This window comes from Staurois parvus, unplaced genomic scaffold (genome assembly GCF_062004578.1).
Source record: "Staurois parvus isolate SC_StPar_1 unplaced genomic scaffold, SC_StPar_1.0 ptg000013l, whole genome shotgun sequence".
Classification (NCBI taxonomy): Eukaryota; Metazoa; Chordata; class Amphibia; order Anura; family Ranidae; genus Staurois; species Staurois parvus.
This window is the reverse complement of record NW_028317809.1, coordinates 13,577,326-13,589,867: the sequence shown is the minus strand read 5'-3', so window position 1 is coordinate 13,589,867 and position 12,542 is coordinate 13,577,326. Positions and strand designations below refer to the sequence as shown.

General features: G+C 41.0%; 1 protein-coding gene across 1 annotated transcript in view; it reads left to right on the top strand.

The window, feature by feature from the left end:
- The window catches only part of TMEM150C (transmembrane protein 150C), a 466,224-nt gene that overhangs the window by 68,715 nt on the left and 384,967 nt on the right, over positions 1–12,542 (top strand). The window lies entirely within an intron of this gene.

Sequence of the window (12,542 nt, the reverse complement as noted above, 5' to 3'; positions counted from 1 at the left end):
TTCTCTTCCACAAATATCATCTGGAAGCTTCCTCCCCTCTTTGCAACATTTGATAATTCCTGTTGCTAGATCCTATTCTGATGTATTGGAATGTCTGCACTCAGTGAGACTATATCTTCTGGGTGGAGGGTGCACATTTGTTTTTGCATAATTTATTTATGTAATGTGTTGATAGCACTGGCAACTTTCGACATATGTTTTTAGACTTCTTTTAAGGGTGCACATATGTTTTTATAGGTATTTGTGTAAGGTGTTAACACCGCCTGAAATATTGGATATATGTTTTCACATTTCCCAAGCACGTTTTTGTTACAGATTGTTATTAGAATTTGTATGGTATTCATTTTTCACAATTTAGCTCTGCACTTTTGTATACATGTACTTTGCCTTGTCTCTGTAATCATCCATCAAAGTGTTCGAAAAGAAAATCTGGGAAGGTCAATTTCTGGCCATTACCGTGGTAGAACTCAGCTGCCAGCATCCCCTTGTTGTTTCACTGAGATTAGAACCTGAACTGAAAAGGAAGCACTGAGGTTTGTACTGTATAGACTTCGTTCTTCGTACTCTTGATTCTACAGGTCTTGGCAAGGCCTCTTGTCTTCACTTCTTAGGATGATTTGCTGCTCACTTCTTTTTGTTGCAATTCTGTTTTGCACCCTTGTGGGAATGCCAACTCTTTCTGTGGAAGTGATTCTCATACCTTTTTGTGCAAATCTCAATGTGTTTCCTTTAAATAAAGAATAAAAAAAAGAAAAGAAACTGAACTAGCTAAAGCAGGGATATGGGACATGACCTTTCACACCATACTGGACATCAGGGGTTCTCAACCTTTTGAAGAAAGAAGGCCACTTATGTGATGTCAACCGATTGTTGGCCATAATGAAATTAAATAGTTCATCATTTCAATTTTTTTTTTTGGAATAGCTCTGGTCTATGGGCCCTCCAATCTGATCAGCCCACATAGGAGGAACAGTTCCCCATTTGTTTTTTTCCTGCATTCAAGAGTTTTGGTGTGCTTTCAGAAAGCACACTAAACCCGTAGGATATCATAGATGTTTATGACTCAGTGAAGCTAACCCGCAGGAAAGCCACAGGTGCCTATTGTCAAACTATTTGACGTTTATAAACTGATCGTTTTGTCTTTCAACTTCTGCTGGCATCACAAGGCTGTTAGAAAGGTTCCTGTCCCAGGCGGAGTGATGTCAAATGCACTTTACCCGGGAATTCCACTTTGGTGCTCTCGATGGTGGGTCAGTAACTCATGATCTTGGCTTTCCAACCCACCATCCCACAGCATGAGCTTGCAGGCCACATTACATGTTGAGCACCCCTGCTGTACATAATAACTCACCAAAAATGCATCAAAAATGCACGTGTGCTGATGTGCAATTAACATGCATTTTCATGCACTGCCTTTGTTTACTCGTTGACATGTCATCTGTTGTGACAGTTTCCTGGAAAGGTCAAAATACTAACACCAGTTTATTTTTTATATCTTTACTTGCAGTTGCATTGCTTTTACATGCATTCATGTATATTGCATTAATGTGCAGACAGGTTGCATTTTAACACAACTTACATGTATACAATCATGTAGTGTGAATGAGGCACTTAGAAAGAAAAAAAAACAATTCAATAGATGTGAAAATAAATAACAAATGATTAACTATGTAAGTCAGAATGAGACTCTGACTAAAAAAACACATAAACAAGAGCACTAGGAACATAGCAAGTCATTCTTTATTTATTGTGGTCAGGTAAAGACCGCTCAAAGCTGGAGGATGACAGGTGTCCTTGTCTTTGTTTAGAAGGTGTAGACATGTCAGATATGGCTTTATAGAGTAAATCATTATTCTTCAATTAATGTGAAAGTAAAGAAAGAATAATGTGAATGTGGCTGTGTATGGTGACAGCCAGCGCTGCTCCGGCCATGCCCTCTGACACGTTTCACCCCAGGTTTGGCCGCAGCAGCGCTGGCTGAGGCCATACACAGCCATATTCACATCATTTACTTTCATATTCATTGAAGAATAATTATTTACTATATAATGCTGGCCATACATTAATCACTTTTTTTTCACCCTCAAGGTGAATAGAGGGATCACTCCTGCACTAATCAGTGTTGCTGGCTACAGCAGCTGCCGGAGGGCAGCCAGTCTTTCTCTATTAGGTATCCCACCTTCACTTACGTCCAAAGGCTGGTGGAATCAGCAACCATCGAGAGATGCAGCAAAGGGGTTTTTTTGTTCTGCACTACCTCGGAGTGGGGCACATTGTGCTCCCTCTTGGATGATGGCATAGATCTCTGTATGTTTTCACCTTGAATAAGGGTGGGATGAAACATCCCACTTGAATCTGCACAAAATGTCCTTCTCTTCCTCCAGCCAACTTCACAACCCTCCTCCCCATTGCCAGTACCTAATACTCCTACTCCTCACCACCAGTACCTCAACCTCCCTTTTCTTCTTTAACACCAGTGCCCCAACCCTTCTCCTTCTATGAATACTTCTCCTCTACCTCCTGCTGCCTCTGCTTTACAGGAATGGAGGCATTCAACAAAGAATCCAGCTGGCTATACAACAACAGGAAGTCGACCTCTTTCACCTGCAACTGTGTCCCTAATGCCCAATCTAACACTATGCAGTATGTGCTCTTGCAGGAACATTTAAGAAAGGGATTGTGTCACTACTCCCAGCCTTATCATGGCTCACCATTTTGCTTGTCTCTTGGTATGGTGATAAGATGTTGCATATGTCCTAAATCAGGAACACTGATGTAGTGAAGGTCAAGCGCTACTGATGCAGCTGCATCAACATGGCCAATGTGAAGTTTTGGAGCATGGGTGTACAGCCAGGCAAATAAATCATGGATATAACAGCCGAAAGTGGCCTCAATCTCTTCTGGCCTGATGCAGGACATCCTGAAAGCCAGGGTACCTAATTAGGAACAGCTGCACCACTAGGTCCAGGACACGTGCAAGGTAAGGTACATGTGTGTGAGCTTTCCATGCCAAAGGGAAGTCAACAGGTTGATGATCTGGCCTGACACTGGCTAGTGATGGGTCTGCCACTTCTTGGCCTGCCTGTCCCTGAAACACTTCCAGAATCTCTGGTCTGGTGTGGCTCCTATCCCCCAGCCATACCAGCTACGAATAGTATAGAAGAGCTTTACCTGAGCTGTTGCACAGGCTGCGGGGTGCTTGGGAAGGACTGATGATTCTGTGGAGTCCTTAAGGCCAATAAGAAGGAAGGGAGAAAGGTGGGTGCGGTGTCATCATCACCAATGTGCAGGATATGGGGCCGAACCATCATCTCCAGCATTGTGCCTCCTCCTGCATCATTCTCAGCCACCATTAAATTCTCCCACTGTGCCATGTACTGTTTCTACCCATGCTTGCTGGACCACAAATCTTTGGCTATGTGGACTCTGACTGTGTACTCCTGTAATATCAAGACATTACAATTGCACATGATGGTGGAAGTAAGGCATACCTTTCTGGGGAAAAAAATAACAGCTGCATACCTGCAATATGTGTAAGTGTAACCTGCGCAGAGGACTAATCAATTAGACTGTCTGCTGCTAGCAAAACCACAAATGTGTAATGGTGAACAGATGTGTAAGTGCAACATAAAAATTGTTGTGCTGCATCTACTGAAAAATTAAATTAATAAACTACCCTACTACATATAGGGTCCCCACGAATGTGCATATACTGCAATGCCCTATGGGCTGACTAATGTATCCCTCCTGCCCAGTGACTAAATAATAAATAGGAAACCAATATATATACTCAACATGCTCAAATAACTATTGTGCTATAAAATGAATAATCGCAAATATACAATACCATCAAACTATACGCGCAGTGAAATTATATGCAAAAGACAATATGCATGTGCATAAAAGTCCCAATCAATATGCAAACATAAAAGTTCCAATGTGGAAAAAAATCCCCATCCTTATCCACTGTGAACACTAGCTGATACAATAGTTAATCTTAACTGTAGCAATCCTCTGTGCGAAGTGCTTCAATTAGTACTCCCCAGGGGTGGACTGACAACTCATGGGGCCCCCGGGCAATAGGGAATCATGGGGCCCATGTGTCCTTGCCCAAACTCAAAAAAGCCTATGAAAAAGGTACCAGGGGCATCTCTTGGGGCCCCCTACTGATCCCGGACCCTCAGGCACTGCCTGAGTTTCCAAATGGTCAGTCCGCCCCTGGTGCTCCCCCTCCAGAGCCCCACTCACCACAGATCTTGATACCTCTACACACTGGTAACAGACTCCATGTGTGAAAACACCTCCAGATCAGTCGCTTGTGAAAACTCCTCCAGAACATCCACAGTACTCCTCCACCACCATAAAAACATCAAAGGGAAACTTCCATAACATAATACCGTATTTATTAGATAAAAAACATTTAAAATTGCACTTACATTAAAAAAAAGTGTATGGCCCTTTAAATCCCAGCACAAAGCAAGTGTAGCGCTATCAGGCCCCACCCTATGCATTTTATCATGTGACGTCATCAGGAGCGATCTGCCACTGTGGTGCAGCACAGGCCATAAACTGGTAAAAGAACTCACTCCACCAAAAGGAATAGGAGCAGCTGTAAAATCAGCAGTTTTGCCAAGCTGGCAATGAGGTGCAGGGCATAGAGAAGATTAGGGGCATTGTTTTCTTCCACTCCAGCAGTTGTGGTAGAGACACTTTGGCTCCTCAGCAGGAATGGAATACAAAAAGGCAGAACATGCAATTTTTGCTGTTGAACTAGTTCACGTCTCACAGTGCGGATGCACTTTGGTCTTTTTAGTAAAGAATAGTGATGCTCAGTGCTCTGTTATAGCCCCAATCAATACTAGAAATAAAATACCATGTGATATAAAATAAACAGTAAAAAAAAAAAACATATATATATATATATATATATATATATATAAAACATGTTTTAGAAAGGAAAGAATGTTTACCATGTTGTCCTCAAAGTCGCATAAAAAGGAAGACTCTCTCCCTGCTGTATGGTAGTTTTTACGTTTTTTTTTTTTTTGCATTGGTACAGTACATGCCACCTATGACAGTGCCTATAGCCCAATGCCCTTAGTTTGACAAACCCTTCACTATTAACCTTGATAATGGTCCTATTTGATTTTCAGGATTTGCCCCCATTAACTTATATAGGGTTTGGATAAAGTTCATATTTTCTGGAATATCCAAAGAGTTCGATGAGCACCCCGTGAACTGGATCCTGACCCATTAGCTCATCACTAGACCTGATCTGATAGACATAATAAATCAGCTTACCCAGTAACATTTCCCTTCCCAGGTCTCTAAAATACAAGTTGATTCAAGTTATATCCAAGGGCTGCCAAAATACATTCTCCAATGCTAGGTGGAAATCTCCCTCTTTATTAAGAAAACAATAAGACTAAAGGAACATTAAGCTGCATTGACAAGTGAACAGGACAACATTTTCAGCAACATTTTAACCCATTTATGGATGTGTGAGAAAGTTTTTTTAAATGTATATAAGTTTTTTAAGTGTATCTATGATCAAAACTGCAAATCACATATTCATCTCCACAATGTGTTTCAAATATTATTACTCTTATTAATCATGAAGTTTGAAAACATACTTTGTGATGATCCCGGCACATTTACCTCTTTGAATTCTGTGACATGTATTCACTAGGCCCTGTGAATATGCACTGTTGTGTCACACATTTCACAGAACCTGCTGTGTGTTCTACAGAAGGAATCACTGCGGCAGCAAGGTACCATGGGATATGTGGTCCTTAGCAATGAAAAGTAAACCAAAGGAATGAGCAGAGAAGCTGCAAAGCATGGAGGGAATCTAGGAAGGTTTTGGAAGAGATGCCAGCAGACAGGCAGCAATCACAACATGAAAGGAATTTCTCTGTTGTTTGTATTGCTATTACAATGCTGAAGGTATAAAATAAAAGTGTATGTTGTAACTACAGATCTCCTTAAGGCCCATGGAACATGTTCACATCTATGCTATTTTGAGCTGCTGCAGTTTTGGAAAGGAGCAGGGACTTTTTTAAAAACAAAAAGCAGCATTTTTGCTAAAATAGAGTTCAATGGAGAAGCTGCTGATATGCATTGTAGTGTGTTTTTGTCACGTTTTTGCTGCGTTTTTGCATTTTGTATTTTTATTCTGCCCAACAACAAAAAAATTCCACTTTAACAGAAAACAAATGCTAAACAAAACACAAAACGTGTCAAAAATGCGTGTAGAAAAAAGCAAAACAAACTGCAAAAAGCACTAGAGAAAGCATCAAATGCACACCAATGCGTTTTTTAATGCTTTTTGCAGAAACGCACTGTAGTCCATTTAACATGATTATGGAACAAGTTCACATCTATGCTTTTTTGAGCTGCTGCGTTTTTGGAAAGGGTCAGGGACCCTTTTTTTTTTTTTTAAAAGCAAAAAGCAGCCTTGAAGCTCAAGGGAGAAGCTGCTGAAATGCATGGTAGTGCATTTTTGCCATGTTTTGCATTTTTATTCTGCCCAGAAACAAAAACAATCCACTTTAACCACTTGCCCTCCAGAGGATTTTTCCCCCTTCCTGACCAAGCCATTTTTTGCGATACGGCACTGCGTTACTTTAACTGACAATTGAGCGGTCATGCAAAGCTGCACCCAAATGAAATTTACGTCCTTTTTTTCCCACAAATAGAGCATTCTTTCAGAGGTACTTGATCGCCAGTGTGTCTTTTATTTTATGAGATATAAATAAAAAAGACCAACAATTTTGATAAAAAAATATATTTTTTACTTTTTGCTATTAAACATGTCCGGTAAAAAAATTAAAAAAATTAAATTTCATCATAAATTTAGGCCAAAGACATGTATTCTGCTACATGTCTTTGCTATAAAAAAATCCCAGTACGTGTAAATTGGTTTATGTGAAAGTTATAGCGTTTACAAATGGCGGTATATATACTGGAATTTGTTTTTTTCATGAATACAAGGCGTACTCTGATTGATCAATTTGGACAGGAGGAGCAAAATACATCACTGTATCCACCTTCTCCAACCAGAGAATGGCTTGTATTCACTGAGAAAAAAAAAACCAAGGTACCACTTTTAATGTATCTACTCGTCAGCTCACCCCATCCATTTCCTCACGTATCACTGATTTACTAACAGACATATCAGACTGGATGTCACACCACTTAAAACTCAATCTATCCAAAGATCAGCTCATAATATTTCCTGCCCCACGTGCCTCTTCCCCTGATTTCTCGGTCAGGATCAATAGCACCACTATCAACCCATCCCTGCATGCCAGAGTGCTAGGGGTAACCCTGGATTCTGAACTATTCTTTCAGGCCCACATTCAATCCCTGTCCAAATTATGATGCCTCAACCTCCTCAACATCTCCAGAATGCTCCCCTTTTTGACCAATGATACCAAAAAGCTCCTAATTCACTCCCTGGTTATCTCTTGCCTTGACTACTGCAACTCCCTCCTCATTGGTTTACCATTACATAGGCTATCCCCCTTCAGTCCATCATGAATACTGCTGCCAGGCTCATCCACCTTACCAACTCTTCAGTGTCTGCTGCCCCTCTCTGCCAATCCCTCCACTGGCTTCCACTCGCCCAACGAATAAAATTCAAAATACTAACAACAACTTACAAAGCCATCCACAACTCTGCCCCCAGCTACATCACTAACCTGGTCTCAAAATATCTACCAAACCACTCTCTTTGATCCTCCCAAGACCTTCTGTTCTCTAGTTCTTGTGTCAGCTCCTCCTGTGCTCACCTCCAGGTCTACTCCCGAGCTTCTCCCATCCTATGGAACTCCCTACCCCAATCTGTCCGGCTATCTCTTAATCTATCCATCATTAGACGATCCCTGAAAACCTTTCTCTTTAAAGAAGCCTATCCTGCTTCTACCTAATAAACTGGCATTTATTTCCTCCATCAGCTCATATCCCCCCACAGCTATTACCTTTTGTATCACTCAACCCTTCCTCCTAGATTGTAAGCTCTAAAGAGCAGGGCCCTCTGCTTCCTCTTGTACCAAATTGTATTGTAACTGTTATATCTACCTTCATTTTGTAAAGCGCTGCGCAAACTTCTGGCGCTATATAAATCCTGTATAATAATAATGTATGTAGTGCAGACTACTACAGTGATTTTCAGAATCCCCAGCAACTCTATAAGTATGGACAACAGATAATTCCTGGAGTTCTGCTTTAATCAGCTGGCTTTTTTTCTGTTTAGTTAGTTCTGAACTGGGAAGCTGTAAAGCCACCTCATCAAAAAAATACAAAAAATCATATAACAACAAATATATAATATTGTGAAAAAAGATACCTACAAGTAGTTAGGACACGTGTAGTCATGAACACCTATTACCCCACACATATTAGGTGTGAATTAGGTAAGAACATTATTTAGGTTCAACTCTAAAGTGATAAGCTGTAAGAGTTTTAATACATCACTTATTTACAATTTCAGAATTGTAGTTTCCTGCTGTTTCACAAGAACACAGTCTTGAGGCTAAATATGATAATTTTTGTATCTTGGCATAGTGTCTTGTTTAACATGTAAATTTAATGGAAATGTTGAGGAAAATGTGTGTTTAGAATTGTTTCTCTGTGCACTAAAAAGGTTTATTTTAAAAATATATACATTCTATAACAACTGCATGCAAATCATGCCACGTTACAAGTTAAAACTACCATATTTTATTTCTAAGGGTCCTCTTCTTTAGCTTTGGAGTCGTTAATATACTTTTAAGTAATAATGTTGCATTGACAGTGATTGTAAACCTTTACGTATACCCAGTGAAGTGACTAGCATTAGGTGATACACAGAGATGAAACAAAGCCTCCTACATAAGTTGCAGCTAATTCTTCTGTAGATCAATCTGAAAACTCAGCCTGGGTTCAGCATATCGCATGTGGTGCAGCATATCGCATGTGATTCGCACAGGAACCGCACCGCATTCCTGTGCAAATCACATGTGAATTCTGTGCGGTGCGATTTGAGCCACACATTTTGTACATCCGCACCAAAATAGTGCAGGACCCTTTTTTGGTCCACACTAGAATCGGATTGCATGTGTATTCACACCTATCCGATACAATTCTGCACATCGCACCGCATTTTGCGGACCAATTTCGGGGTGTTGTTAACTTAACATACACACTCGCAGAGGTTCGCATGAACGGGGTGCGATTGTGATGCGGTGTGGAATTTGCACAGAAACTGCTGCAAATTCTGCACCACATCAGTGTGAACCCAGGCTCAAGGGGGAGAGGATTTCTTCTTTGATCTAGGAGCAGGGGGCGGAGATCTAAAGTCTTCACAGAGCCGACAGCTTTTGAGCCCTGATTGGAGGGAAGATTGCAGCTGTGGATATGAGTCACAGGTTGAGTGCTGCAGCTTCCTCCCCTGTTCCTTTTTAGGCTTCATGTACACCAGCAGATGCTAAACTCGAGTTTAGGAGCTTTTGACATTTTTTTGCCAAAACTCCTAAATTGAACTCCATAAAAGCCTGTGTGTCCATGTACAGATAGACTTTTACCAGAGTTTAGGATCTGCCGTGCTTAGGTGAGGTTAAACCTCCCTCTCCTGAACGTGGAAAAATCGATTTCAAGATAGGAACGTTTTAACTGTCAACCGTGGGAAAACACAAAATGAGCATTTTGCTGTGGTTTTGCCGCGATTTGCGTTTTCCCGTGGCCGGCGGTCAGGGTAGGTTTGTGTAATTGAAGCCTTAAAGGGGTTGTAAAGGTGCAAGGTGTTTTACCTTCATGCATTTTATACATGAAAGTTATAAAGAATTCTGTGTGCAGCAGCCCCCCAGCTTTTCCCCCCAATCTTTACCTGAGCCCCATCTCGATCCAGCGCTGTGCATGATAGCAAATGTTCTCCTGGAACTTTCCCTCCTCATTGGCTGAGACAGCAGTGGGAGCCATTGTGAAAATCTGAAAATTGGCCTACCAGCAAAAATTCAGCAGCCTCCTGGCTTTGAGTAATTCCTACTTTATTCTCAAGAGTGAAGGCTCGTTCACACTTGACTGTTTTTCCAACTCTTGCCAAACGCCCCTATAGTGTATGACAAGCGTTGGTCCGGCGGTTTTAACGCTCCACAAACTTTGCATGCGCGGTTTAGCGGCGGTTGCTAGCCATTTGCCAAGTGTTGAAAACACTCCACAAATGCCTATAATGAAGTTTGAATGGTGTTACCACTCCGCAACCGCGTCGCAACTGCACTCCTGGTTGGCATTTGCGGAACGGCACCATAGATTGAATAGGAGGCTTCAACTCCTCCTGACTCGACCAGAGGCGTCCGTATTGCCGTGACGCGACGCTAATGCTCCCGTTTGAACAGCACTATGTGCTGCAATGTGAAGAATTTTCCCAGGCATTTGGGAAATGGTAAAAACGCTTCCAAAACAACTGTCTGCAGCTTGCTAACAAGGCTAGTGTGAAAGTAGCCTTAAAGTGATATTAACCACTTCCCGCCCGGCCCATGTACATAAACAGCCGGACGGGAGCAGTGCAGGAGCGGGTTGCTATTCATAAACGGCGCCTGCATTTTCAGGCTGTGCGCGCTCCCTGGGAGCTGTGTGAGGTCCTGAACATGTGATCACTGGTTGGCCAATCAGTGATCACATGAATAGTAGTAAGCAAGATGTCACTTCTGACATCATTGCTTACTACTAGTGAAATCTATGAATGATCACAGAGGTCACATGGTACAAGGCTATTCACAACAGCCTTGTACCATGTGACAAGCTGTGACACAATCACAGCTCTCACAGTATTTCTTAATGGCTGCAAGAATGCAGCCAGAGAGAAGAAATTATTGCTTTTACAGCCTTTATGGGGGGTAAAAGCAATCAGTGTAAAAAAAAAAAGAAACAAAAATCTTCATCACCCCCCACAAGTAGTACAGTGTCACTATGGTGACACTGTACTGCTAGGGTGACAGTATGTTAAAAAAAAACCACATAAATAATATAAAAAAATAAAATAAAAATGTAAAAAAAGTTTTGAAAAATTAGAATTTTTGGTTATAAACTAATTTGGGTTATTTTTTTTTTTACTAAAAAGATAACTGAGTAAATTTTGGCCAATATTTATGAAGAAAGATTATTTATTTGCTACATTTTATAAGAAAAACACTTTTTTTCAACATTTTTGGACTTTTTCATTTATATAGCAAAAAAATAAAAATCCCAGTGATGTATAAATACCACCAAAATAAAGTTGTATCTGTCTCAAAAAAAATGCTAAAAAATTCATGTGGGTACAGTGTTGCATGACCGTGCAATTGTCATTCAAAGTGTGATAGCACTGAAAGCTGAAAATTGGCCTGGACAGGAAGGGGGTAAAAGTGTCCGGACTTGAAGTGGTTAAAGGCAATTAAAAAAAATAAAAATACCAAGCATGGTATACTTACTTGCTCTGTGCAGTGTTTTTTCAAAGAGCAGCCCCAATCCTGCTGTTCTTGGGTCCCCTACCAGCACTTCTGGCCCCTCCCTCTTGTTGAGTGCCCCCAGAACAAACACCTTGCTCTGGGGACACCCAAGCAGGCTTGCTGCTGAGCCACTGCTCTGTCTGTCCATTCACACACAGAGTCGTGGCTCAGCCAATGCCCCCGTTATCTCCTCAATGGCTCACTGTCTGTGATTGACAGCAGCAGGAGGTAAAACATTTGTGTATAGATATAATAACATTATAGACACTTTTTTGCCCTTTTTAATAACTGATCACATTCCCTCTTTTCTCAGCTGCATAAAAGGAAAAATGTGATCATTGGCGGAAAGCAGGCTGAGTTCCTAGCACAGCTGGAGAACTGACTGCACTGTTCTGTCATGCCTAGTGTGGTCAGTTTTTAATAGGAAAGAAGAGGGACTAGTAAGAATACCAGGGGTTGCACACAAAGGAAAACATAGGGAAAAATACAAAGAGAACAGAATACTTTTTCATACAAGTACATGGTAAAGCAAGCACATATCGGGAACATGAAATGTTGCGCTTACATATTCTTTAAGTGACTTTAGCCTACAATATAAAAATGATTTAATACAAATTAATATTGCAAAAATGAAATGAAGATTTCATATGCACACATACTAATTTCTATTGGTTTAGGAAGGAATAACAGCAACAGGTTTACTCACGCAGGGGCCACAATATATGCAAAAGTGTATATAGGTTGGTTGCCCTTGTGAAATTGCACAAAACATTACCAGCATCTGGGTAGGTTGCATCAACTCAGGAGCTGGTGAACTCGACCTTACTTACTAATAACTAAGTACAATAACCACAGCAACCAGAATTCATTCTTCTTAAAATCCATCTCCATGTTTAGTTAGACCACCCCCCATTCATCCGTGAAGCCCCCTGCCCGCCTTTTTAATTTTAATTTACAATATACATGCCTGTCTTTAAACCGAGCAGCTGATGTCACAGGTCCTTGCTCTTCAGTGTTGGCAGCAGCAGAAAATCCATGCTAAATGCATGTGTGCAGCATTCTGTCCAGGTTTAC